We start from the raw sequence: 24,430 nt of genomic DNA, 5'->3' as shown, positions 1-24,430 counted from the left end.
TCAAAATGGATATTATTGCTCCCATTTTACAAATAAGGAAAAATGAACCTGAGACCAAGAAGCAGAACTGTAAACAGAAGCTGGTTTTACTAGTTAATCTTATTTCAAAGTTGTCTAAAAAACCACTTTGGAAACATAAACAACAGGTTTGCGAGAAGGAGGTTAGAAGTCTAGAAATGAGCATTAATAACTTTTATCTTTTCTAATTAAAGATTATTACTTAAGTATTTTCTACCTATATTGAGAGAACACATGGTAATGGTCATTTGCTATGTTTTCTGCCTACTAAGTGCCTTTTAAATATTCTTTGTATTTGGGGAACCTGTCTACCTTATAAATCCTGCTCACTGAAAGTGGAGACCTAGAAGCTAGGGTGTGAGCATGTGACATAGATATCATGGATCAAACACACCCACGCAAAACTGCTTTGCAAGCTTGCCTCCACATGAAATCCATTTTCAGGCAAGTGCATTACTGAAGGCACCCATTCTCTGACAGACGTCATGACATCCTGTGCCAGTTTCTTGTCTTTACCTGGGATCAGTGGTGGTCAAGTCTTCACTCTGAAGCTGAGTGCTACTGAATATCCTTTAATACGTTCCACTGTGGACTAAAGTGGACTCTGGGTTTATTTTTCTAAGCTGCTATTTGTATTTGTATGCATGTGGTATGTTAGATACGTTCTCTCGATGTTGGAGAAGTGGCCCTCTGTAGGAGGCGTCCTTGGTGTCCCAGCAGTGCACTCCCCTCTCGTCACCCAAGCTATACGCTCCAGGGGTTCCCCCTAAGGGGGCTGCGTGGGTCCTTCCATTGTGGTGGACTATGTGCGTGGTCTGGTAGGCTTGGTCGGCCTGTAGTCCGGGTGGCTGCCAGGCCCTGCCCCTGCGGATGCTGCCGGCTGCTGTTCAGCGAGGCCTGCTCACCAGGCGGCTGGTGGTTGTGGAATCCTCGGGGCCCCTGGTTAGCGCTGGCTCACTGGTGGCTGGAGTCAGAGTCCCAAAGACGCTGGGGCTGTTGCCCACCCCCTTGCCGGTGAAGCCAGATGCTGGCATTAGCGCCGGACTACTGGCAGGCAGAGCTGGTTCCTGGAGTCCGGCTACAGGGCCAGGCATCCCAGAGCCCGTTTCAGAGCACTGAGGGGGAGGCCGGTTCCTGACCCAGTTGGGTATGGGGTCCAGGCTGTCCGGAAGGCAGGGCCGGCCTGCTAGTGGGCGGGGCGAGGGTCCAGCTGGTCCGTGGTAGGGCCTGGCCTGCGCTGCGGCTCCGAGCTCTCTTGCTTCCGGCGTCTGTCTCCCGGTGGGCGAGGCTTCCTGGGGGGAGGGGCCGGTGCCTATCCACTGGTGGTGGAACTGGGGCCCTCCGGTGGGCTGGGCCGTGTTTAGGGGCATGACCAGAGGCAGCTGTGGGCCCGTTAGTCTTTAGGCAGCCTGTCTGCTGATGGGCCCAGTTAGCTGTGTGGCCCGAGGAGTCTCGGGAGCCGGGGGGCGGGTCCCGGGCGTGCGCCTGCGCCAGCACCGGCTTCCTCGGCTTCCTCGGCAGAAGGAGCTCCCGGGAGCGGCTGCCGCCAGCGTCCGTCTCCCCACAGGCAACCACAGCCGCCCTCTGCCGCCACCTCTCCGGGACACACTCTGAGACCTGCAGGTAGGCCTGGCCCAGGCGCCTGTCAAATTACTGCTTTTGCTTGAGATTTTGTGTGCGCCCTTTAAGAGTGAAGCGTCTTGTGGGGCTCCTGCAATAAAGCCCGGCTGGCCTTCAAAGCCAAACGCTCTGGGGGCTCGTCTTCCTGGTGCCGGACCCCCGGGCTGGGGAGCGTGACGTGGGGCTCCGAACTCTCACTCGTGTGGGAGAACCTCTGGAGGGTGTAATTACTCTCCAGCCTGTGGGTCGCCTGCCAGTCGGTCTGGGATTTAATAATACCGCGCGTCTGCGCCTCCTACCCGCATCTCCTTGTGGTTCCCCCGTGTGGTGCCTGTCTTTAGAGGTAGGAGATCTTTTCTGGTAGGTTCCAGGGCGTTTTTTGATGGTTGTTCTGAGGACAGTTGTGATTTTGGCGTGCCCCTGAGAGGAGGTGAGCTCTGGGTCCCTCTACTACATCATCTTGGCCTCTACAAAAAAAAAAATTGGGTTTATTTTTCTTATTTGTCTTCTGTCTGCTTGCTTGTTTGTTTTTTAATGCATATCCTTTATTTCCTGAGATTTTTATTTAGAAAATTCAAGAATATGTTAAAAAATGCAAGAAAAAGAACCCTCCTAGAATCCCACCACCTAGAGATACACACTGTTAATATTTTAACTAGTCTTTTCCAGTATCTCTATATGCATTGAAATGTGATGCATATATTCACCTATATATGCATACTACTCATAGTTGTATGTTGAGATCGTTCCTGTTATCTTATATATTTGGGGTGAAGTCCCAGTGATGCTGAGAACATAGGCAAACAAGTAACAGGTTAATTAATTTAACACATTAACAGGTGTTAAGCATATTGACAAATGATTAATTAGAAGAAATGGTCCATCCTCAAAGACCAGATCCCCACTCCAGGATTAAAACATTCATTCCCCCAAATTCCAATTTTTGGCAGCCTGAGTGACTCTCCACAACTTATACTTGGCTAAACAAAGCTGTTACTTCCTCCTTCCCAGAGGTGACCCACACCCAATTACTGGTTGATGAAAGATTTAAAAGGACCAGCCTTCTTACGTCAAATTGAGACAACTCTAGACGGCTTTCCCAGCTTTAGAGCTGTCCATAGGATCTGCTGAAGCCTTTGCTGTGACTGCATCACAGCTGAACCTCTCTCTGTCCCAAATCGCATTTTCTTCACCCCACCACACATGTTGAAATCAATCCCAATAAACTTGTGTGCTACACTTCCTATAAAAGCCTGCTTCCCAGGGAATTCTATCTGCAATGATAGCAAACCATTCCTGAAAACCAATCAAAGAGAAGATGAAACACTTGGGGCATGGGACCCAGGTGGGGTGAGTGTAGGAATTCCTAAGCTGTAAACAGTACAGCAGTGTTTCTGTTTTCCTCTCCATGAGAGAAGGGAGAAGCATCATTTTTTCTAATACACTTAGGCCAAGCAAGTAGGGCACAAGATAAAGAACTCGGATAAAAAGAAGAGTTTGGGAAATTGTGTGCCTTCAAGAAAAGCAGGAGAATAAATCTTTCTCCCTGGTCCATGCCTGTCTGGAGCCATTCTGAACAGCAGAATGAAAAGAGAGAGTGATAGCCAGCTGCCACCTGCCTTTGGTGGGTCAACGATGTATGAATTCCCATGCGCCACAAGGAAGCTGTCAGGTGTGGCTAAGTCAGTCATCTGAAAAGGACCTTACCACAAAGAGCTTCCTGCTGGAGCAGGTAGATGCTAGAAAAGAAAGATTATGTCATATGATTAAAGAATATTTAAAGAAAGAAAAGGAAAACCATGACTCATATAAAATAAACATGTACCAAAGATTTTAGATTTTTTTCCTAATGAGGAAATCAGTAAGTGATCACAATTTAAAAACAAATCCAAAGAATAGACGAATATGTAAGCCCACTGGGAATGTTAACATTAATCCATTTAATAGATGCAAAACTGGCAACAATCCACAGGACAATGATGTCCATTCCACTGGACAAAACTTGCATTTCTATGGACATGAATTATTCGCATTACTATCAATTTTCTATAACTTATAGTTGTAAAATAGAGGAAAAGATACTCCGATGAGTGACCTATATAGAAAACCACTAGTATTCAGATATCACCAAAGGACAGAAGCTGAGGGACATCTCAACACAGCAGCAGAAGAGTGCATGGTCCATGTAAAAGGGCATAGTTCATGTTGTGAAGGTACCCAACCATCCCACAAATTGCCCGTAAATGAATGACTATTTTGGATTCTTGCTGGGACAGTGAACATTTATCAGTCAAGCAAGGGCAAGAAACAACATAAGAAAAAAGATCTGTATCCTCTTCCATTCTTATCCCCCAGGACCCGCCCATCTCTGGAGAAACCAGAGGCAACACAATGCGTGGGGAAGGAGAAAGGGAGGAGGCTGCACAGTACAAAGGCCACTGATGGCCCCTATGGGTGGAGAGGGAGGAGCTTTTTTTTTTTTTTTTTTAATTTATTTATTTATTTATTTATTTATTTATTTGCTTTATAGCAAATTTAATCAGTTATACATATACATATGTTTCCATATCCCCTCCCTTTTGCGTCTCCCTCCCACCCTCGAGAGGGAGGAGCTTTAAACCAAATGTAAGCTCGAGTTTTTATATAGAGTGGACTAGACTTTTTAACTGGAAAATGAGACTGTTTTGCTGCCTAAATGTTGCCCCAGTGCTATATTGTGCTGGTTATTCTATGTTTGCACCTCCTGATCCATTCCTTGCTCTTTCCTGCCCAGCTTCTTGCCCAGGAGGCCGACCCCTGCATTTCCCTGGCCCCCATGTCCTTTGGCTTCTGACTGTGTCCATCCAATTAAGGCACCAGCAAGACCTCAGAGAGAGGGAGGAAAAGGAATTCAAAGTATTTATTTCACGTACACCCTCTTTAGTGGGTATGGCTTGATAGTGTCTGGTTCTTACCCATGTGGACAACCCCTGTGGAGTTCCATGGCTATGGTTTACTGCTTCAGGGGTTCAAGTAGCTAACTGTTCCCTAACCTTACCTCTGAAGGCGTACGGCTGGTATTAGTGCCCACTGTTGGGAGCCCTGAGAGCATCACTATCTCTTCCTAGTTTCCTTACTCCTAACATTATCTCTGTAATACCACCTTATTACACTTCCTTTTATTTCAATGTTGAGTGCGCCATCTGCTTGCTTCCTGATGTGACCCAGACTGATGCATATGGTATCTGTCAAAAATATCATCCAAAGCCACTGAATATCTGTTGGAATGTGATTGAAGCAGTGGGCTGAGAAAAAGCAGTTTTCTTTTTGCATCTTCCTGTGTTAAGCTGGTTCAGTGAAGAAGATTGTATATGTATATATAATTTTTACCTATATACATTTATATATTATGTTTTTAATATTAAGTATATTATATAAAATTTATATGATACAAGAAAATATTAATGTTAATGTTTGAATATTACTTAAGCACAGTAAATTATATTATAAATGGCATAATACAGCCTATCCTCTTTTGTAAGCAGTGTTTCCCACCCAAAAAAATATACCAAGGAGACCTTTGATATACAGTATCATTTGTAATGGCTGGTAGCATCCTGTTATATTGATATACAACAATTAGTTTAACTGTTTCTCTAATCATAACTATTTGAGTTCTTTCCAGTTTGGGGCTAGCAGTCAGAATATATTTTTAAAATATAAATTATAACAATTTACATCTCCAACAGGATTGGACGTGAGTACAGTACTAATTTCTCCATATCCTCCACAAGCATTATCATAAACAACTGCTGTTAATTGAACGTTTACTATATAATATAAATTGTATTAAGAGCTTTATAAAATCACTTTAGTGCCATACTTTATATAATTAATCTTGTAAATCCTTGTTTTTTTCCAGTCTGGTAAGCAAAACATTAACACCTCAGTTTTTATTTGGAATTTCCATAAGACTGTTGTTACAAAAAGTGGGGTTGGACTACTTGCAGCGTGAATGCCAGCAAAGAGGCAAGGTTGGTGGAAAGGAAAGTTTGCTTTATTTCAGAGGTCTGCAACTGGGCGGGAGGGCAGACTCGTGTCCAAAGGCTGAGTCCCTCCCTGACAATCAGCGGGCAAGAGCTTTTATAGACAGAGGGAGGGGGCCACATGCAGAAACAGCAGAGTCAGCTCTGACAGTTGTCTTGAAATTGGTCATGTGGTGGTCTGATCAGCGTCGTCTTGATTGTTTTAAGTACAGTTAATCTTCAGCTCCAGAGTCGGTTTGTTCCCACTTCCTTGAGGCCAGTTCTTGGGATTGTGGCAGCTTATGTCATGGCTACAGTCTGGTCATCATGTAGTTAACTTCTTCCACCTGGTGAGGGTTTCAGTATCTATAAGACAGCTCACAGGACATGGCTCAGAATACTGTCTATAGCCCTTGAGGAGGAACTAAAGGCCCGTGACTTTGCTTAATGACTAAACTATTATTATTTTGCCCTGTTTGCCTGCTTTCTTTTGCTTTTGCATTTTCTCACTTCTCTGATTAAACTTATTCTGTGACTAAAGTTTTTCTACAGACAAAAGGCAGGCAGAGGACATGGGGGGGGATGGACCATAAGGTCCTGCTCTGTTTCACTACTAGTTAATTAAATATCAAGAGCATGTATTTCTTCTCTAATAATAACTTGTTTGTGTGGATTATTAATATTACTATATATAATCATTTTCTTTCAGTTTGTAAATAATTTTATATATTGAAAATATCAATGCCTTGTATGGCATGTTTGTCTCAGAAAAATTTTTCATCTTTTCCTTAGTTTTGTTTTTATTTTTATAGTACTGTGTCATATGAAAGTTTTCATTTATGACTTCAAATTTAAACATTAATTTGTGGTCTATGTTACCTATAAAATTTGAATATTTCTGAACCCCAAAGATTATGAAAATATTCACCTTCGTTTTTTCCATCATCTTCATGATTGAAATTTTACATTGGAAACTGGACTCATCTGTTATTTATGTTTGCTCTGGCATGTTTTCTTTTTCCACAAGTAGCTAGGTAGACATTTCATCACTATTGATGCAATTGTCTTGAACCAAAAGTGGTTACCATATGTATTGTCATCATTATAAAGTCCTATGAGCTCAATACCGTTTGAATGAGAGGCTGGTGTTGAAACTGGTTTGTATCATAGCAAGCAACTCCTAGGTAGATACCGCTTGTAGTCAGATCCCCAGAATTGTTACATTCTCCAGGAAACAAGTGATTATGGTGGGTAGTCTATATGACTTATAAATAAATAACTTAAATAACTTATAAATAAAAGATCTGATGAATATGTCTATGTTAAAATGTAAAACCTCTGTTTGGGGTGAAAATTCCCAATAAAAAGAGAAAGACAAGCCAAAGTCTGGGCATATATATGGCAGAGTCTTATTTTCACAAGTGTACTGGAAGTGAGATGTTATGGCAAAAATAATATACCACTTAACATCCATCAAATAGACCAAAAAGAAAATATCTGACAATACAAAGTTTTGGAAAGGATGTCAGAGAGAAGGAGAAGCAGTGGAAGGGCTGGGACTTGAGCGCTATCAATAATACTTCAGTTTGCAAAAGAAGTCAAACACCAAAAGAAAGGGTAAGAAATAAAAGGAAGGGTAAGGAAGGGATGGGAGGTGGGTGACCTTTAAGGGATGAGCAAATGAAGAGGAGTCTTATTCCCCTTCCTTTCAATGTCATCAAATTTCTCCAGTTAAGACTCACAGTCTAATTTATATTTGTATTTATTCCCCTAAATACTTCCCAGTAGTCTAGTATTTTTTTTTCCTGACTGCTCTTCAAAGTAATATAATAGATTCTGTTTGGGCTAAGTCTTGAGCAAAGTGTTTTAGAATCAGACTGATATTCCACTTCATAGATGGTTAATAAATAAATATGGACCTAAGCATTTCTGTGTATTAGAATGAATTGAATTGATACAGTATCCACTCCTTCAATGATACTACACTTCTCTGATAGAAAATGTCTGTTGAATCTATAATGATTAAAAAGGTGTAGCTACTGAGCAGCATCTAAAAGTTGCATATTCATAAAAAAAAATTCACATATGTCTCCTAATAGCACAGACAAATGAGGTCGCTAGTCCACAGAGCATTTTCATGGTGATTTTCTGCACTCCAGACAGGAAAAGCTGCCACTTGGAACTGACATATCTGATTGATGATCACCTGCAATGAGTTGACAGGCTTTCTGAGCAGCTGACACATAGTGTGGTTTTGTTGTTTTATTTGTTTGTTTTGGGGTTATTTTTTTTTTTGGCATAGACTACATTTTTAACACAGTATCTAAAATCATTCCAATTTGGATCTGTGCATTTTGTAACTGTGATGGGTTATTTAAGTACATTATTAAACTGTTCACTATTACTTTGGAAAGCAAAAGGTAGTCTGGGAAAATGTCCCCGTGTTCAATCACTCTTAATACTTATGTAAGAAAATGAACAATTCTGGCTTCTGGTGCTGTCTAACCACCTGAGACAGTGGGCAGTGGGTTAAGTTCCTTAACTTTGTGTCCGATTGTCTTTAAAGGTGGGGAGGTTGTACATGTTGAATTCTAGAAACATATCCAGAATGAACAAACGAGTAGCAAGGATGCGAACTCAAAACAAATCTCACTGTAATCATTACCTTGTTAAACTTTTTCAAAATTCTCCTGAATTCCAAGATACATATGAACTCTATAATTCCCAGCCTACACCTTCAGACTCATCTCTTGCTATTCAATATATGAAGTCCTAAAAATATTCCTGCCTTCTGGATTTCCACACATGTCCCTCAGGAAATGACATCCCTCCTCTCTTCTGGCTAACTCTTACTTATTGTTGGAAGCTTAGTTCATATAACACCTCTTCTGGGAAGCCTTCCTTGATTATGACATCAGTGTTCCTCTTATGTACTCCCGTACTCCAATATGTATACTTCTGTAATAACGCACTATCATTCTTCTAGCTATTGAATTTAGCTTATTTTAATTAATAAGGACTGAGCTGCCTTATTTGTTTCTGAATCTTTGTTGCCTTGTAGAGTTCCTAGCACATAGCGGCCATTCAAAAAATATCCTTTGAATGAATGTATGGAGAAAAATGAAGTCAGATCTACTCCCTTCATGCAGTTCATATCAGTCTTATTTTGAAGATAAAGAATTACATTTTATCCAAGTTTAAGTATTAGAATACTTAGTTATTGTTCTCTCTTTCTAATTAGGAGTGTTTGAGTTGAAGATAGTAGCTCAAACATTAAATTAGTATATGCTGGTTTTGCTCAATTGTGACATGCTACATCATAAAAAAATATATACATAAGACAAACACACTTATAAGGGAAACCCTTATCCATTAATATAAACTGTTATATTTATAAAGAAATTAAGGTTTTATCAAGTGTCTGAAAATTAAACACTATTTCTTAGCATCACATTTCTCCCATATTCACATGAGGAAGCATGAATAACAACAAAGCAAGAAAGAGGATCGTGACCAAATAGATGGAAACATAAGGATGAAGACAAGAAAATAAGAGTCCAGTAAGCTATGACCACAGTGAAAGTAATATCACTATTGTAATTTATTCTTCTCAAATATCTGAGTCTTCAGCATAATTTATGTTTTTCATACACCAGTATCCAAATATAAATTCTGGCAGAAAATATATTATTTTTCATTCAGATGATGGAAAGACGTGTTTATGGGTATGTAAAATTAGGAACATGCTCCTGCTAAAGAGGGATCATTAATGAGGTATGCAAATAGGCCTCTCGTTTGCTTTTGGAATATTCATAAAGAGCAAGTTATTCATCTAAGGAAAAGACAGCCTCCATAAAGCATGTCAGGAGCATCTTCAATCTTCTTTACAATTAAGAAGATACAGTACCTTGTGATGGTAGAGAACGCCGAGGTGAAATGTTTGGGGCAATTTATACTGTTGGTTCATTTTATTTTCCATAGAGAAATGTTGCTCAATTACAAATGGAAGCCTCTTTCCAATAGGCATTATTATTGAGATTAAGAGTGTCTAAGGTTAAAGCATTTATAATTCAACAGACTCCACTCTATTAATCTTTTATGTTATAGTTTCGTTCTGTGACCAAGAGTACATTGCTTTGAAATCCTTCCTCAGGGCCGCAGAATACACGATGCAACGATGTGAAAGAGAGAAAGAAACTTGTTTATCCTTGCTTTTACCTTTTTAAAGTAAGAGGGGAATGCCTATTTCCCGGAGCCCCAGCTGCTTAGTTGGGTGCTTCCCACACCAGGCATTAGCACTGGACTTCCTCCGCCTGATCCTCAAGGTGGCAACAGTCCTCCTTGGGCATAAAAGTGTCCTTGGCACTTTGGAAAAGAGGTGGTTGTAATGGTGTTGGTGTTAGTGCCCTTCCTACTGGGCAGTCAGCTGTGCATCCCTGGTGCCGGGTAACTTCTCTTTTTCATGAAGACTAGGAGATCAACAGGAGGTGAAGTCTCAGGTGCCGGTGAGGGGGATTCTCTCAGACATTTCACATGAAAGCTAGTGGATTCTAGCAAGCACTATGATCTATTCCAACTGGACGACTGGAACTTTGGGCCTCTTCTAGTTAGCAAGTCATCTGGCACTTTCTGGATATATGGGGGTAAAGAGAGGAAGCTTCTAGAACAAGTGGCCAGAATCAGGTCTCAAAGCTCTGTAGGATCCCTTCCAACAAGCCTCTGCTTGGTAGGTTCCCAGCTACCCAAACTTACAACTTATCACAGAATGTAATTGATCATAATGGCCGGTTCAACCCAAGCCCTAGTCATTAGTAAGGACAAGGCAAAACAAAACAAGCAAACAGATAAAAAATTCTGAACAGGGAAGGCTCACTCTTCAAACTCTCCCTTGAAGTATTTGGGAGCAGATTTGCCTTCTCCAATTATGTTTTTGCTTGTGTGTTTACAGAGGTCATAGGGGTTGCCAGGAGTTGAACTTTCATATAAAACCAGGTTGAGAGTCTGAACATTTGTTTTCCTGTAGTAGACATTTAGATATTTCTACAAGCCTGGCAGTTTAATCTTCGTACCAACCCTGTGAAATGGGTACCATTATTATTAAACCCATTAAAACATCACAATAACTCATGTTTATAGGTGAATTAACTGAAGTTTAGTGAGTGCAAGTGACTTATCCAGACTCATAGATTTAATAAATGGCAGTTCCTGGACTCAGTTAAGCCCTATTTAAATATAAAGTTGTTGGTCTTAACCACTTCGCAAACTTTCCTTTTCCATCTCTATAGGTTTTCATCTTGTTCTAAGACAGTAGTAAGCATACTATTTCTGTAAAGGGCTAGATAGTAAATACTTCCATCTTGGGGACAAACAGGCAAAATTGAGGCTATTATGTAGGTACTTATATAGTGAGATAAAACAATATTCACAAATTTACACTGATGAAATTCAAAGTAGAATTATGATCATTGAGAACATTTTTTTTCTAGTACAGATCTACTGATGAGAAGAATATAATTCATTGGTGGCAGGGGGAGGATAAATTCCACTTAACTGAGGTTCAAGGTTAGTGTTCCTTACCGTCAAATCTGTTATAAATGTGAGTCTGTAAAAAGCATTCTTAGCCTTACAAAAAGAGGCAGCCCCAGATTAGGCTCATGCGCCGTATTTGCTTTAAAAGCATTTGCATTGAAGTGAGCTGGGTATCTGTTCATTTTCCAATTATAAATTCAAGAAGATTTCCCTAACAGTTTTACACAGAACACAGAATATTTCTTGGTGCGGTAAGAGTATTTCTTATGCATGCACTTTGCCTGAAATTGACTCAGCCTTGTCATCTACTCAGCACACAAAGCACTGTTCTTTGGAGATCAAATCATAATTACACAGCATTTGCTACCTGTTTTAAAAATCCTGCACTATTGATAATACAAAATTTAAATGTATAAGCAAAACTCACACTACACTCAAAGCAAAGTATCTTTTATTAACTTGTAAAATATATCAAACACAGGAAACTTAATTGGCTTTAATTATATACAAACTACTGACTAAAGAAAAATCTCTAAAAGCCAAGGATAATTCAAATATTTGTTGAGCTACAGTTGCAGAAATCATCTAATTCAAGAAGATTGTTAATTTCAAATGTACATTACTGAGTTGTCCATTCTGAGGATCCAGAAGTTGTTCGTTTGTTTTTGTTTTTTTCCATTTATAAACTCATTTATTTCTTTATTTGTAACATCTTTATTGGAGCATAATTGTTTTACAGTGTTGTGTTGGTTTCTGCTGTATAACAAAGTGAATCAGCTATATGTAAATGTATATCCCCATATCCCCTCCCTCTTGCATCTCCCTCCCACCTTCCCATTCCCACCCCTCTAGGTAGTCACAAAGCACGGAGCTGATCTCCCTGAGCTGTGCCGCTGCTTCCCACTAGCTATTTTACATTTGGTAGTTTACATTTTTTTTTCTGTAATTGATATATAGTCTCATAGTGTTGTAGTTGGAAAATATACTTGATCTCCCTGAGCTGTGCCGCTGCTTCCCACTAGCTATTTTACATTTGGTAGTTTACATTTTTTTTCTGTAATTGATATATAGTCTCATAGTGTTGTAGTTGGAAAATATACTTGATATGATTTCAGTTTTCTTAAATTTGCCAAGGCTTGATTTGTGACCCAAGATATGATCTATCCTGGAGAATGTTCCATGAGCACTTGAGAAGAAAGTGTAATCTGTTGTTTTTGGATGGAATGTCCTCTAAATATCAGTTAAGTCCATCTTGTTTAATGTATCATTTAAAGCTTGTGTTTCCTTATTTATTTTCATTTTGGATGATCTGTCCATTGGTGAAAGTGTGGTGTTAAAGTTCCTTACTATGATTGTGTTACTGTCAATTTCCCCTTTTATGGCTGTTAGCATTTGCCTTATGTACTGAGGTGTTCCTACATTGAGTGCGCAGATATTTACAATTGTTATATCTTCTTCCTGGATTGATCCCTTGATCGTTATGTAGTGTCCTTTGTCTCTTGTAATAGTCTTTATTTTAAAGTCTATTTTGTCTGATATAAGAGTTGCTACTCCAGCTTTCTTTTCATTTCCATTTGCATGGAAGTCTTTTCCCATCCCCTCACTTTCAGTCTGTATGTGTCCCTAGGTCTGAAGTGGGTCTCTTGTAGACAGCGTATAGATGCGTCTTGTTTTTGTATCCATTCAGCCAGTCTATGTCTTTTGGTTGGAGCATTTAATCCATTGACATTTAAGGTAATTATCAATATGTATGTTCCTATTACTATTTTCTTAATTGTTTTGGGTTTGTTTTTTTAGGTCTTTTCCTTCTCTTGTGTTTCCTGCCTAGAGAAGTTCCTTTAGCATTTGTTGTAAGGCTGGTCTGGTGGTGCTGAATTCTCTTAACTTTTGCTCCTCTGTAAAGGTTTTAATTTCTCCATCAAATCTGAATGAGATCCTTGCTGGGTAGAGTAATCTTGGTTGTAGGTTTTTCCCTTTCATCACTTTAAATATGTTCTGCCACTCCCTTCTGGCTTGCAGAGTTTCTGCTGAAAGATCAGCTGTTAACCTTATGGGGATTCCGTTGTATGTTATTTGTTGTTTTTCCCTGGCTACTTTTAATATTTCTTCTTTGTATTTAATTTTTGATAGTTTGAGTAATATGTGTCTTGGCATGTTTTTCCTTGCATGTTAGGGAAGTGTTCAACTATAATCTCTTCAAATATTTTCTCAGACCCCTTCTTTTTCTCTTCTTCTTCTGGGACCCCTATAATTAGAATGTTGGTGCATTTAATGTTGTCCCAGAGGTCTCTGAGACTGTCCTCAATTCTTTTCGTTCTTTTTTCTTTATTCTGCTCTGTGGTACTTATTTCCACTATTTTATCTTCCAGGTCACTTATCCGTTCTTCTGCTTCAGTTATTCTGCTATTGATTCCTTCTAGAGAAGTTTTAATTTCCTTTATTGTGTTGTTCATCATTGTTTGTTTGCTCTTTAGTTCCCCCTGTTCCTTGTTAAATGTTTCTTTTATTTTCTCCATTCTGTTTCCAAGATTTTATATCATCTTCACTATCATTACTCTGAATTCTTTTTCAGGTAGACTGCCTATTTCCTCTTCATTTGTTTGGTCTGGTGGGGTTTTACCTTGCTCCTTCATCTGCTGCATATTTCTCTGTCTTCTCATTTTTCTTAAGTTACTGTGTTTGGGGTCTCCTTTTCGCAGTCTGCAGGTTTGTAGTTCCTGTTGTTTTTGGTGTCTGCCCCCAGTGGTTGAGGTTGGTTCAGTGGCTTGTGTAGGCGCTCTGGTGGAGGGGACTGGTGCCTGTGTTCTCCTTGATGGGGCTGGATGGTCAGTGCCATGTCTGGTGGTGTGTTTTGGGTGTCTGTGAACTTGGTATGATTTTAGTCAGCCTCTCTGTTAATGGGTGGGGTTGTGTTCCTGCCTTGCTAATTGTTTGGCATGGGGCGGGCGTCCAGCACTGGAGCTTGCTGGCCATTGGGTGGAGCTGGGTCTTAGCATTGAAACGGAGATCTCTGGGTGAGCTCATGCTGATTGATATTACATGGAGCTGAGAGGTCTCTGGTGGACCAATGTCCTGAACTGAGCTTTCCCACCTCAGAGGCTCAGGTCTGACACCTGGCAGGAGCACCAAGACCCTGTCAGCCACGTGGCTCAGAAGAAAAGGAAGAAAAAAAGAAATAAAAAAATAAAATAAATAATAAATTAATTTTTTTTAATTATTAAAATAAATAATAAAGAGAGCAACCAAATCAATAAACAAATCCACCAATGTTAAGATGCACTTAAAACTAAACTAAGATAAACATAAAAATCAGGAACAAATCAGTCACAGACAGCAAACCCCAAGTGTACAGTTTTTCCCAAAATTCACCATCTCAATTTTGGGATGATTCGTTGTCTATTCAGGTATTCCACAGATGCAGGGTACATCAAGTTGAATGTGGAGATTTAATCTGCTGCTCCTGAGGCTGCTGGGAGAGATTTCCCTTTCTCTTCTGTGTTCGCACAGCTCCTGGGGTTCAGCTTTAGTTTTGGCCCTGCCTCTACATGTAGGTCGTCTCAGCCATCTGTTCCTTGCCCAGACAGGAGGGGGATAAAGCAACGGCTGATTAGGGGGCTCTTGCTTATTCAGGCCTAGGGGAGGCCGGGGTACAGTAGTTATAATTGGAGTGCTGGGCGAGCCTCTGGTGGCAGAGGCCGGTGTGACGTTGCAACAGCTTGAGGTGTGCCGTGTGTTCTCCTGGGGAGGTTGTCCCTGGATCACGGGACCCTGGCAGTGGCGGGCTGCACAGGCTCCTGGGAGAGGAGGTGTGGAGAGTGACTTGTGCTCACACACAGGCTTCTTGGTGCGGCAGCAGCAGCCTTAGCGTCTCATGCCCGTCTCTGGGGTCCGTGCTTTTAGCCGCGGCTCGCGCCCGTCTCTGGAGCTCCTTTAAGCGGCGCTCTGAATCCCCTCTCCTCGCGCACCAGGAAACAAAGAGGGAAGAAAAAGTCTCTTGCCTCTTCAGCAGCTCCAGACCTTTTCCCGGACTCCCTCCCGGCCAGCCGTGGCGCACTAGCCCCTTCAGGCTGTGTTCACGCCGCCAACCCCCGTCCTCTCCCTGGGATCCGACCGAAGCCCGAGCTTCAGCTCCCAGCCCCGCCCGCCCCGGCGGGTGAGCAGACAAGCCTCTCGGGCTGGTGAGTGCCGGTCGGCACCGATCCTCTGTGCAGGAATTTCTCCGCTTTGCCCTCCGCACCCCTGTGGCTGTGCTCTCCTCCGCGGCTCCGAAGCTTCCCCCCTCCACCACCCGCAGTCTCTGCCCGCGAAGGGGCTTCCTAGTGTGTGGAAACCTTTCCTCCTTCACGGCTCCCTCCCACTGGTGCAGGTCCCGTCCCTATTCTTTTATCTCTGTTTTTCTCTTTTCTTTTGCCCTACCCAGGTACGTGGGGGGGTTTCTTGCCCTTTGGGAGGTCTGAGGTCTTCTGCCAGCGTTCAGTAGGTGTTCTGTAGGAGTTGTTCCACGTGTAGCTGTATTTCTGGTGTTTTTGTGGGGAGGAAGGTGAGCTCCGCGTCTTACTCGTCCGCCATCTTGAAGGCCCCCCGATCCAGAAGTTTTGATCCTCGAACGTAGTATGTGCCACTAGTATTGTAATAGTAGAGTCTTGCGATTCGGATTAATGGGTTCAAAACCCAAGTATACTTTATCGTATTGATGAAGTTAATTATATACTCTATTTGGTTTCAATCCCTAAGAGGCTTTTCCTTTGTTTTTAAATGTATTGTTAGGGCAATAGAATGCTCAAGTTTCTGATTCATTATTCTTAATTTACTTCGATTGTTTTAAAAGACCGGTATGATGTCAACGAAGCAATGAGAGATTCTCAACAAGCCTTTTAACACTATTTTCTTAACCACAGGACGTGACTTTGATTTGTTTCTCGTGTAGCATGCTGAGAGGTTTTTTTTTTTCCCCTAAGAATGCTTAGTAATTGTAGGTTTATGTCACAATTAACAAGATAAAAATGAACACATTAGAAAACTGGATGAATAATTGTCCTTGTCATAGTGTTGCTTGTCGAATAATAAGAAATTGCATTTCTGAGGTTAAAAGATATTAAGTGCATTTATGATCTTGCAACGATGTGTCAGTGCAGATGATATGAAGATAGAGTTTAGCAACTACCTTCCACTCCTTTCTAAGCATCTGGATGATGGTCTAGATCTTAAGGGTGACTGTCAACTATGTAAGAGCTTACTGAGAAATCCAAGGCTTGGGTGCTAAGTCAGTGGTACTAACTTAGCCTACAAGTTAAAACAAAAAACAAAAAACTGATGTTGGGCCTAACATTATTTTTAAGACAACCATGAAATGAAGTGCTTGCCCTGTGACTGGGCTCAGAAAATTAGACCTAAGGGAAATCATTTAGTGGCCTAATAAGGCACTGGGTGATCATCAGTGATCGGTTTACAGCAGGCAAGGGGTTTTGAAAACCTGCTCAAAGAGCTCACAGAGAAACCAGTGATGCTGAAGAGCTGCAGAGATGGACTTAAGAAAAGTATAGAAGAGGCTATAGCTACTTTTTCACAGATTTCTTTCTTCTGAAGTTAAAACTGTCAAAAATATTTTTCCCCTTGGAAAGGCATAAGTTACCCTATATCACTTGAAAACTGTTGGGAGAATTTAGTGGGGCAGTTGAAAAGTCCCTTCTGGTTGGTGAAATAGATCTTCTGGAAAGACTGCATCAGGATCAATTACCGCAGGTTCCTCTTGAATGGTGGCAAGGCAACTGAGTAGGGGAATGATTTATAGAACTATTTAACAGATGTCATGCTGGGTGGGTAGTATCTATGGGATGTGTCCATGGAGGAGAAAATAAAATCAATTCTGTAATGAAATACTTGGCTGTAGTTGGCAAAAGATAAATTTCAGAAATGGAGTTCCCCTGAAGAAATTCAGTCAGAGGTTGGGGAGATTGTGTATTCTAGATAATGAGGAGAAAGCCGCAATTCATACCAACATCCAAGAGAGCCAGCTAAAGAAACAACTAATGGAATTCACGAATTGTCAATTACTTAAAAGCCAAACAAAATAAAAATAGGAAATACAAACCATGGCTCAGCTAGTAATAGAGCCTAACAGCCCCATCCTCAGCCCCAAGTCCTGAAGAGCCTCCATATCTTTCTTGATTATAACACAAAATATTTCTCCAGATCAGTTCACTGTACTAATCAAATAAGAAAGCAAATCACTTAGTTCTCCATTCTGTTCACCTGTGTGTGTATAATGTGTGTAGACTCAGCTATAGAGTGCAAGTTTTTCTTTTTAAATATTACTGATATTTCCTTGTTGTGTCTACTTTTTTAAATAAAAGAATGACAATTTTATTAATCTCCAAATAATCATGCTCGTCAGATAATTTTGTTGGAGGATTTTAACTTAGAATTTTTTAGACATAGCAAAGGGTTTATTTTGCATCATTCCCAAACTACATGACAAAAGGTAATTTGCTCTTAGAAAAGCACAGTGGTGACTTGAGGCAGTGAAAATAGCAGTAAACTAGAAGTCCTGGGACCAGGTTAACCCTGCAAGACTAACTAGACAGCCAGATGCCAACAGTCCAAACAAACAACAGACCAAAGCAAACATTTGATTGGTTGTATGTTTAGCTTATTTTTGATAGAAGTGCCTCTTTGATAATCCCGGCTCTCAATACATGCATAGTAGTAAAATGTCCTTCATCTTTTCTTCCCTCAATATTATACTCCCTCTGTCCTGTTCAAATAATACTGGGACTGTTCTTTTCAAACGTACTCTAAATATTCTTTAAGAATTTTATTTTACCTCTATCTTATTCTCTGTGTTCTAATAATAGATGCATATACTGCTCTTTAAATATACACTGTCGGCCTACTGTAGTTGATTTCTTCAAATGATTGGTCTTGTTTCCTCTTTGGATCTTAAAGTAATTTCTGAAAATGAATGGGAGGGGAAATCACTGAGTTTGCCTAAAAGAGAATCTGTAAAAACAAGTGTTTTGCTTATTGGTAGGATTTGTTCTTCTGACAGTTGCCACATAATACCTTTATTCACTGTTTTATTTGACCTTCTTGTCAATTTAAAAGAATTATTTAAATAACTATTAGCCCTCTATTATCTGTATTCAAAATGTTTCTAAATCTGGTTTGTCTACTGATTTTGTTTTTGACATGTTAGCTATTTATCTTTTATTTTCCCTAAGTGTCAGTGTTTCTGAATCTTTAGAATCATGTCCCCAAAACTTTCTTTCCTTTCCTTTCTTCCCCTCCCCTCCCTCCCTCCCTCCCTCCCTCTCTCTCCCTCCCTCCCTCTCTCTCCCTCCCTCTCTCTCCCTCCCTCCCTCTCTCTCTCCCTCCCTCCCTCTCTCTCCCTCCCTCCCTCCCTCCCTCTCTCTCTCTCCCTCCCTCTCTCTCCCTCCCTCCCTCCCTCCCTCTCTCTCTCCCTCTCTTTCCTTCCTTCCTTCCTTCCTTCCTTCCTTCCCTGGAATATTTTTCCTAAGCTTAGTGTTGATTTTCTTCTGGTTACTGATATTTTAATGACAGAAAATCGTTTCCTTCCTATTATTTACTAAAAGCAGAGCATGTGAATCGTCCTTGACCCCATTCACTAAGCACTTGAGTTCTGATTTGATACTCTTCACAGTGGCAGCTTGATACGCTGAGATTCTAAAACATGCTTAGCTCTGCTGGACTCATATGATTTCTGGCCCACTATCATTTTTATGATTTTGTATTCTTTTGCTTTGCTTGTTGAACCAGGACTCATCTGAACTCCATCACACCTAACAGGTGATGAGGCTTTATTCCAAGGACTGTATTCCTAGGATGGGACTTAGCACCACCAACATTCACACACACACACACACACACACACACACACACGCGCGCGCGCACTCCATTTTCTCCCTTGCCACTCTCCCTTCTTCCCTCCCATTTTTTTTTTGATATACTTTGACAAAATGATTTTGGAATAGAGTCAGTAAAACATCACTGAGTGTGACACAAAAATCAGTATTCACATGGTTTTCACCTTTGGAAAAGATTGTATTGCTGAAATAAAGATCAAACAGCAAAAAATAGGAGAGAGATGGGTCATCTTTGTAAATGCATGTGCTTTCATTTGGACATGTTCATGCTGCTTCAGAGGAGAGCAGGGAGTTCTGGAATTACTCGATCCACTATTCATGTCAGGTCTGCAGTGAGTGGACTCTCTCCCTTGAGTTGGTTCCTAGGCCTAGTTCCCAATATTGCTGTGAGTTTTCTTTCTTTCTTTTTTTTTTTTTTTTTTTAATGTTCTGCAGCTATTTCAGTAGGAAGCTCTGAGAGGTCTCATTTGGAGCTTCTAGGAAAACCCTTTTTCAAAATGATAAAAGTATATCTATTACCAGAACTCTAAAACATGTTACCCCACTCTAATCATTTCATTTCATTTGAAAAACACATAACTCACATTTCACTCTAGATATTGTTGCTGTCGTGTGAAACTTAAGGAAGGATGATCCACCTGTATTAGAAATAAGTGAGAACAACAGACGTGAGGCCGCTGGGGCCACTTGTAAGGTTATTATTCTAGAAGCATATTAAGTGAGGAGAAATGTTAAAGGAAGCAGGAAATGCAAGGGCGTCCACAGTGCATTAAGCCAGTGATCTCTGAAACCCCTGCCAGTATTCATATTCCAAATTTAAGAGAGTTATATATGAAAGCACATGCAAGGGATCAGTCAACGTTCACTATTAGTATTACGGTGGTAGACAAAATTGTGAATTGGTCCCTAAGATTCCCACCCCTTGGTGAACACTTACTTCAAGACCCTCTCCCCTAAAGTGTGGGTGGGACTTGTAGACATGGTGAGATGCAGTCCCATGATTAGGTTACACTCTATGGGAAAGATAGCTTTAAGATGCCTAAGTAGTTGACTTTTAAGTAGGCCTGACCTGGTCTCAGGAGGTCTTTAAATCTGAGTCAGATAAAGTCAGAGCTTTGAAGTGAGAGACACAGAGAGGCTCTTCTCCTAGCCTGGAAAACAGCAAAGAGCCAGGCAGTGAATGGCATGTGGAGGAGACCAGGTGACCAGCACCCCTAGTTGCTGAGAGTGACCCTCAGCCAACAGCCAGCAAGACAAAACAGCAACACAGGGATATCAGTTCTACAGCTGCAGAGAACTGAATCCTGCCAACTACCTGAAGGATCTCGAAAGAGGACCCTGAGCCTTAGGTAAGAAGAACGAGAACCACACGCTCATCACAGCCTTGAGACCCTGAGCAGAGGACCCAGCTGAGTGAGGGGCAGACCCCTGACCCAGGGAAACTGTGAGGCAATAAATGTGTGTTGTCTTAAGCCACTAAGCTTGCGATAACTTGTCAGGAAGCAGTGGCAAACTAATTTGGGTACAAATGCTGATGCTTCGTAATTAAATGAGCTACAATATGTAAAGTCCCTTAGCACAGAGACTGGTACCGAGCAGCTACTTATGAAATAATTGCTCTTACATCCACATGATGTTACCCTTGTCTCAGGCAATATACAGCAAACATGATCAAAGTAGTATCCTCCAGTATTGGCATGAAAAAAAAAAGTATGATAAATTCTGAAAGGCTTGTCATTGGTTGTCCCCAACACTGTATCATATGGTCTTTGTAATGTAGAATGTGGTGGTGTTAGAAGTTATAAAATTTACCTTACTTTTCCAGTTTAATGACAAGGAAGAAGGGATGTGGTTATCAGTTGAGTGGGGAAGCTTCATGGTAATGCTCACTGATGGCCATAAACTAAGGAACTGGTTTTTCTTTGTTTTCCCGTTTCCTTTATTTTACTGTTTTTCAGGTGATGGGCTTTGAAATTTCCTTCTCTAAGGTATTCATGTCCTAGGACTGCCGTAACACAGCACCACAAGCTGGGTGGCTTCAAACAACAGAAATGTACTGTCTCTCAGTTCAGGAGGCTGAAAGTCCAAACTCAAGGTGTCAGTGTGGTTAGTTCCTTCTGGAGGCTTTGAGGAGGCAACAGTCCCATGCCTTTCTCCTAGTTTCTGGTAATTTCTGGTGATCGTTGGCATTTCTTGGCTTGTAGACACATCCCTCCAACCTCTGCTTCCGTTGTCATTTTGCTTGCCCTCTGTGCCCGTGTGTACTTCTTTTTTTCTTTCTTATCTCTCGTAAGAATCATCTCAGTGGATTCAGGACTTACCCATATCCAGTATTTATCTTATCTTCATCCTTAACTATATCTGTAAATGTCCTATTTCCACATAAAGTCATATTTTGAGGTTCCAGGTGGACATGGATTTTGACCCACTACATACAGTAACATCCACAGAGCAAAACATTCTACTGAACATGTATTGCTTCTTTAATTAACATGCAAACAAATTGATAAAATAATGTGAGCAATTATGTAATTTAATAATAATTTGTTATGTATTCAAGAGGAAACGAGTTAAAGACATAAAAAAATAGACTGTGTTAAGTGGAAAGGGTACCAGGCTAACTGCAAAGCAATCTTTATTTAATTTCATCAGCAGATTAAGATTATTAACAAATTTCTAAACTCTCTGGGTCTCAGTTTTATTATTTATAAGTTAAATGGATTATATTCGATGACCTCTGAGATCTTTCTACTTCCAACATTCTGTGATTCTATTAACCATGTCTGTCAATCATTTAATTAATTTGTGATGGTAAAAAGGCATATATACCAGTTGGGAAATATTAGTGTCATTTTTATACTAATTTTTATGTTTATATTGAAAGGAAGGAAAAGATAGCTAGCTCCCCTCAAGGACTGGTTCTTATAAGGTCATACAAAATACATTGAAGGAAACTTTCACATTCTGTAAAGTGTCATACAAGAAGGAATTGGAATTTGGATTAGTGCCTAGAGTCTAATTAGAATTCATTAGAATTTCATTCATTCATGTATATCTAGTACCAATACATGTTTAGAAACAAAAATTAATAGGTCTAGATAAGTGTATGTTGCTCATGACTCTTTTAGGGCAATTATGGAAAATTTGCATCCTAGGTAAAGGCGTGATGTGCTTATTTACCATGAACTTCTAAAAAAAGAACAAAGACTTTATTCAGAGAAAGGTATAGGAATAGAACAACCTGGGCTAGAAACATTTTCTCCCTCTCCTCCTCATGCCCCTAGCAAAAAAAGATAAAAATTAAAATTCTAGCTCCCATAAATCATCACAGGTATTACCTGCCCAGCAATCTTGCTTCAGTTCCCAGCCCATTCACCTTTCCCCTCTCCTAGGTCATTAGTTCTTACTTGTACCTCTGTCCTCAAATCTTTAACAGCTCCCCACCTGCATTCTCAAGTAATCTTTTTCTGTTTCACTGAGAAAACAGCAATGATGAAAAGAAACATCCAGGGGAAATGGATGAAGGTGGCCAAAAGGTACAAACTTTTAGTTATGAGATAAGTAAGTTCTGGGATGTAACGTACAAGATGACTATAGTTAACAACGCCGTGTTGTACATCTCAAAGTTGCCGAGAGAGTAGATCTTAAAAGTTCTCATCACAAGAAAAGAATTGTAACTATGTGGGCTGATGGATGTTAACTAAACTTATTATGGTAATATATACATATATGTAATCATTGTATTGCATGCCTTAAACTAATACAAACTTATATGTTGATTATATCTCAATAAAACTTGGGAAACAAAAGAAAATAGAAAAGTAACACCCCCGTGCACTCTGCAACATCCCTTTAGCCTGCGCCTTGGCTCTGCCTGGCTTCCTTGTCACTGTGACCTGGCTGGTCTAAACAGCTGGCTAAGCCAGTCCCCCAAAGGGAAACAGGTTCTCATTTTAGATCCTCCAAGATATGACACCAGCAATTCTCTCCTCTTTCTCCTGAATTTTCAGTTCACTTTTCTCATTAGCGTTCAAACATGTTATTTCTAACATCTTAAAAAACAACCCCCGCAAACTTCTATATAACAACCATCTTGACCCCACAACCACCTCCACTTATTACCCCAATTCCCTGCTTCCATTTGCAGCAAAATACCTTGAGAGAGTTATATGGTTCTTCTTTTCTCAGTGACGATTTCTCTCCAAACACTTAACAGCTCTTTTCGAGGCCAGGGTAACCTGCGTGTTGATAAACCCAGCAGTCATTTTTCGGTCCTCATGTGACCTGTCAGCAGCCTCTGGGACAGCGCCTCAGCCCCTCCTTTAAACACTTGCTTCCTCTGGCCTGCAGGACGCTGCTCTTCCTCACCTCTCCTGCCATCTCTCAGCCACTCATTCTCCCTCCACTCCTGACTCCGTCTTACACCCCAGACTCCTCAGTCTGTGTCTCTAACTTCACCTCTCTTTATTACCTGTGTCTTCTCCCTATCTCTTCTCCTCTTTCTCTGTAGACAAACTCGGTCTGTCTCTCAGCTCTTAAGTTTCTAAATGTCTATCTCCTCTGAAGCCCAGACCGAAATACCCAACCTCTCGCATCTTTCGTAGCTGGTGGTACCACAAACGCAGCATATCCCAGAGGTACCACGGAGCGCCTCCGCCTCCGCTGATGCCACCCTGAGCCAAGCCAGGAGCATCTCTTGCCCAGACTATTGCAGTAACCACCCAGCTAGTCTCCCTCTGTCTGTCCCCTCCCTCCCCCAGGCTATTCCACAGGGGAGCCCCAAAGAACCTTCTAAAGAGTGAGTCGGAGCATTCCAACCATCTGATAAGGAGAGGAAACACAAAGTCCCTTTAATCACAACCAAGCCTTACATGGGTGGCCCTGGCCACGTCTCCCCCTGCTTATCATACTCTAGCCACACTGGCCTCCGTGCTGGTTCATTACCCCAGCATGCTTTCTTCTGCTTTAGAACCTTTATCGTTTCAGTTAATTCTTCCTACAATGCTCTCTGCCCTCAGTTCCTGCCTGTTTCTGCTCCAATGTTATTTGGTTATAGAGGCCTTACCTGAACACTCTAAATAAATATAAGAACAAGGCTCCCGACCCCGACACTCTTGTTTTTCTTAGCTTTGACATGTTTTCCACAGCATTCTCCCCACTCTGGTGACCCGCACTTGTTTACTTGTTTATTTTCTCCCATTAGGCTGTAAGTTGCATGGGAACACTTATCTGTTTTCTTCCTTGTTGTATCCTTGATTTCCACCTTAAAATCTGACACCTTGTAGGTGCACAACAACTGTTTGTTAAATAAATAAATCGCACAGATAGTGGCAAGTAAATATCATAAGTGCTGCAATATGATTTCAAAATCTATTT

General features: G+C 40.9%; 1 long non-coding RNA gene across 2 annotated transcripts in view; it reads left to right on the top strand.

Moving 5' to 3' along the window:
• Nucleotides 1–1,460: 1,460 nt before the first annotated feature.
• The window catches only part of LOC309795726, a 136,635-nt gene continuing 113,665 nt past the window's right edge, over nt 1,461–24,430 (top strand). For both annotated transcript variants that reach the window (XR_014292351.1, XR_014292352.1), the window contains exon 1: nt 1,461–1,641. This is a non-coding gene — a long non-coding RNA (uncharacterized lncRNA). The remainder of the gene's footprint in view (nt 1,642–24,430) is intronic.

Source organism: Mesoplodon mirus (assembly GCF_964341445.2).
Source record: "Mesoplodon mirus genome assembly, chromosome: 20".
NCBI lineage: Eukaryota > Metazoa > Chordata > Mammalia > Artiodactyla > Ziphiidae > Mesoplodon > Mesoplodon mirus.
Note: the sequence above shows the minus strand (reverse complement) of the source record. Positions and strands in the feature narration are given on the sequence as shown.